This window comes from Formica exsecta, unplaced genomic scaffold (assembly GCF_003651465.1).
Source record: "Formica exsecta isolate Colony F162 unplaced genomic scaffold, ASM365146v1 scaffold293, whole genome shotgun sequence".
NCBI lineage: Eukaryota > Metazoa > Arthropoda > Insecta > Hymenoptera > Formicidae > Formica > Formica exsecta.
Window position 1 is genome coordinate 24,536 of NW_021850188.1, and position 5,286 is coordinate 29,821.

The window sequence follows — 5,286 nt, forward strand, 5'->3', positions numbered from 1 at the left end:
ATATATCTTTTATCATAATATTATCATAGAAGTATATTCAATAATTATGATTCACGTACGTAAATTATTTTTATAAAATTATTTCAACTAAGAAAAAATATATTTTATTAAACACAATTTTTTTTATAATCAGGGACTTATTGTTATAGTTGTGTATTCAATGTGATCAACGTTTTAGAAAAAGTATACGCGATTCAGGTTATAATGAATGCATCACTGAATGCAAGCATAATGCCCGTATGCAAATACATATAAATAAATCACTTGTGCAGAGAAAAAAATAAGAATACAACGCGTGATTTATAATTGTTTAACTGACTGATGTAGATCTTACTCTCATGACCGGATGGGAGGTATAAAACGCGTGTAATTTGACCTCGACGAGCAGTCTCATGAGATAGCCTCATGAAGAAACAACGTTCGCTTTCGGTGCTAACTTGCAGTCGGAAAATGCTGCATCACTCCTGTCTTTGATTGGTAGCTTTTAGTTATATTAATCATCTTACATGCGTCAATTTGCGCGTGATAAAACCGTTTCGATAATATTAATACGTTTGTTCACAACGGAAAGTGAAAGAGTGCTAGTGATTCTAGGATTAGAACAAGGAATCGACGACCGGTAAGAGAATCCTTTGCGATAATTGCTACTTTATTTTTATAGTGAGCATATATTTTTATAAGAATGGTAAAAATCTAAAGCACAAAATAAGAAAATAATATATAAATGTAGAGTGTCTAGACTTTAATTTTCCATGCCATAGCCAATTAAAAAATATAAGTATTTCAAAAATACTTGCATGTGAACATCAATATCACAATAAAGTTTGAATACATTTCATGAAGCAGATGGAAATATGCATCCATCAGTCGCATTTCACCAAGTCTAATGTGTATGTGTGTATATGTGTATATTGAGATTTTTCTGATTATCTCACGACGAACTTTTTTCATCGGAATAAAAGCATGATGTAATTATCGACTTTGAAAACGTCACATTGTCGACGTATGCCTCGAAGCGAAAATGACAGGCTCTCGCATAATGCGATTACGAAATTTCATTTGACAAGAATCTTCCATTTCACTAGAATGCACTTTGCATAAGTGCAATGATTTCCTGCATGAATAACACTCTTCGTATTCAGTCATAAACGAGTATCTTATCTCGCTTTCTCTGATTAATCGTCGAAAACATAAGATAAGACAATAGAGAATAGATCGTTATAAAAATGCGTTATAACCAAACTTCACGAACATAATTATTATTCACAATTCGTATAGCAACGGATAAATATATTCAAAAGTCACAACTTTGAATATTCGCGAGCAGTTGCTGAATGAAAATTACGAATCATCCTATGAACTTTTAAATATAATTATACTGAAAGAAAATTACGAATCATCCTATAAACTTTTAAATATAGTTATTTTTAAGTATAGTTATTAGTATTGTATTTTTCTTGTTAATATCAAAGAGTTTCTTTGGTAAAGATGCATTTTAACTAGCTTAAGATTTGTAGCAGCTTATCATTGTTATATTATTGCAAGAGTTTTGCAATGTTTTAGAAAATTACGAATTATCCTATGAACTTTTAAATATAGTTATATTTAAAAGTTCATAGGATGATTTGTAATTTTCTAAAACATCGCAAAACTTTTGCGATAACATAACAGATAACATAAGAGTTCTGCAATGTTTTAGAAAATTACAAATCATCATTACAAGTTCATAGGATGACTCGTAATTTTCTAAAACATTGCAAAACTCTTGCGATAACATAACAATAAGCTAGATAATATAGTTATATTTAAACGTTCATAGGATGACTCGTAATTTTCTAAAACATTGCAAAATTCTTGCGATAACATAACGATTAGCTGCTACAAATCTTAAGCGAGTTAAAATACATCTTTACCAAACAAACTCTTTGATATTAACAAGAGAAATACAACACCAATTTTTTAAATAATTATATTGTGAATATTGTATTAAAAAATATGAATATAAGCTTAGCCTTTATTTTAATATCAACTTTTGATTGCGCAAAATTTTGTAGCATTATTCATTTTAGTATCTATAAATTATGCAGTTGCTTGTTGCTGCAAAGCACGTTAAAACGCTTAATGTCGAAGATGTACAAAATAAACTGCATAAATTAATTAGTTAATTCTAGTTTTACATATAGGTTTTCGTTTTAATCGATTTTTTATTGTCGTTTTAATCAATCAAAAATCAGTTTGGATATAAACGTACATTACAATTTTAGAAATTAATTAAAATTTTCAATTAATTGTCCAAACTGTTTTTCTATGCATTTACAACTACACAACGCTTATAACTAAATTATGCAATATATTCTATACATCTTGGACATCAAGCGCTGTCAATATTTTGCGTCATTAGCGCTTTCTCCATCATCTGAGCATCCAAAGCGATCTCATCGCTCTTCGCCGTTGGTGAAAGATAATTATGCGCAAACATCGGACAGGTAAACGCAATCGTGCCAAAGTAAAGCGAATTGTTAACGTCGGCAACAGAAAATCGCGTGGACCTTTTCAAACATTTGCGAATCTATGCGAGAAATCGATCGAGTTGGAACGTGACAATGCAAATCGATGACATTACATCGTGGGCGAGATGATATTTTTCATCGTAAAATTATTATTAATATTCAATAAAAAAAAATGACTTGGTAACGAAAAAACGATATTATGTAAAATCTAATGCAGTAACTCATGAATGTAAATAATACTGTAAAATCAATAATCACAGTATAAGAGTTATATCCAATTATTATTATTTAATATTTGGATAATTAAGAATTTGTCATTACTATAATATTACTATAATATTGATGCTCTACTATTATCACAAAATAAATAAAAACTCACGCAACAAGAAAATAATTTACGATCTAACTATCGCTTATCTTTTTGTAAATAATATATTTTCTCTTTTTTTGTGCAATAATAATTTTTTAAATACCATGCATACTATGAAACGAGAAATAAAAGTCCACGCTATCGTTCCTTTTCCGGACAACTCACGATTTAAACAACTTTTTAAAGCGGAAAATCGTCGCGTATGATTTCGCGTTAAGAATAATGATCTCAGTTGTGGTTTTCATAACGACGAAATTTCGCATTGGCAAAACCAAGCGAGCTGGAAACTAAGCTGCTGGAACGCGCGTAACAGCGCAAGCAGACCGATTTTACAAAAGAACCAATTCTGCAAAACGTCACGGCGATTATTATATAAAAGAGGCTCGTTATAATACGTCGCAGTATCAGCGCAAAGTGTCGCCGATTTCTCGCACGCCCGAGCGAACACTTTGCCTGTGCTGCATTCGTGGTCCCGATGATATTTCGTGTCCCAGCAATTTCGATGCGAAATGCACTTCACATTTTATAAACGGTCAAAAGCATAAAATAACGATAATTACTGTTTTTAATTTATAGCAAATAGTATTAATCGTAGTTTTCACATAACCGAAGATTCGAGTAAAACATCATTCTAAATATTGTGTTATAAATTTATGAATATCATTAAAAAATATCAATATTTTTCTATTATAAAATAATTTTGATTAAAACATGAAATTTTATGTTATTGCATTATATATTTAATATTTCTCTGAAAACTCTACTTGTTCTAACAGACTTTAATTAAGGAATATATTTAAAAAATATCGAGTTAACAATTTTCATAAATACAAGTTAATCAAATTAACAATATTCAACAATTTTTTTAATGCATTTTCGAAATGCATATCACATTATACATTTGATTTTTATTATATATCAAAAGTAAGATAACATCTTTTATAAAGTAATAATTTATAAATAATTTATTATTAAAAAATGAAAAGAATAGATTATAGTTACCACTGATGTAGTCTAACATAAATCCATTTTACGTTAATTTCGACATAAATTATGTTTACGAATAGGTGATACCGATTATAAACACGTCGCCCGATTAGGATTTTTCGCGATACATCTTCACGCTATTTCGCCGCTGAACTTTGTAGACAGAAAGATCTACGGGCGTGACGGCCGGCGGTTCGTTGAAAAAGCGACGAAGAGGACACGGGAAACCGTGCTGGGGAAGAAGAAAGGGGGCTCGCAACCCCGCAGGCGGTCGCGGCAACGTTATTTATTGCTCGGGCCGATGAGTGTCATTTAAAATTTCGATATAAATTAATTTAAGGGGGTAAAGGGGGTTTTCAGGACGGTCGCAGTGGTACGGGGCGTAATGGCTCGGAAAATGAAGTTCTTGTAGCCTTACCGAGAGAGAATCTCGCCCGCCGTCAACCCGCCTCCCCTCTCCCCTTCCGCCCCTCCTGTTCTCCGCTCTAGCACTCTTACCCTTACACCTCTTCGCCACCTCGAGCGTGTGCCATCCCCCCTCTCCGCCTGCCTGCCCCAACCTTCAACTTCATCCCCTTTCATCCTACCGCTCCTCTCTGCTCTTATTCCCGGTCTTACCCGCTCGCTCGCGGAGACTCAACATTGCCTGGTGAAATATCCCTTTGCCTTCGCTCCGCCAGGCTTCCATCCACGCCCAAGCACTCCGCCTCGCCATTATCTTAAGTAAACAGACTACCTGCGCGCCGGGAAATTCCAGATAAAGTCACATGTTATCAAAATCCACCCCCGGACCGCTCTCCCCTTACCCGATTCGCGGCCGCCCTCAAAGCGTCCTCCGAGCGCGTAGCTTGTCGTTAATTCCGTTAAGTCGCGGCCTTACGTTCAACGTGGCAAGCAGCCTGCGAAATCGCTCGAAGAGCTACGGCGCACCGCTTCTGGTAGCAGTCGAGTGTGTGGAATTCCTAATGAGGAATCTCGGAATGATATCGGCAGTAGCTCAGACAGTCTCTGCCCGTTTGCGTGACAAGAGGATCGACAGATGATTGTTCTTATATTATCAGCGTTTTATCTTCGAGAAGGATTTATGTCAGCGAGCATTCGTTCGTTTCCGATAAATTCGAAAAGTTCGTCGGAAGAGAAACTCGCAACTTTCCGATTCTTCTCAAGCGTATTTAACGATATAACAATCGATTTTGTATGAATAAGATAATCTTAGTAATTAATTCCAAAAATACACTAACAAGATATTAGTTTTCAAATTTTTTTATTTATTAGCAAAGCATTCTTAAAGTCAAGCAATTTATGTTTTATTGTTTTTTTGTATCGGATTCGAAGATTGAAACCGAAGCATAATCTTCCGACATATGTAACGTTGTCAATTTACAGAGACCGAAAATGTTACAGTACAATTTTTGTTGG

At 34.0% G+C, this 5,286-nt stretch overlaps 1 long non-coding RNA gene across 1 annotated transcript in view; it reads left to right on the forward strand.

The window, feature by feature from the left end:
• Positions 1 to 363: 363 nt before the first annotated feature.
• The window catches only part of LOC115237377, an 11,134-nt gene continuing 6,211 nt past the window's right edge, over positions 364 to 5,286 (forward strand). Inside the window, exon 1 of the long non-coding RNA XR_003884333.1 lies at positions 364 to 619. This is a non-coding gene — a long non-coding RNA (uncharacterized LOC115237377). The remainder of the gene's footprint in view (positions 620 to 5,286) is intronic.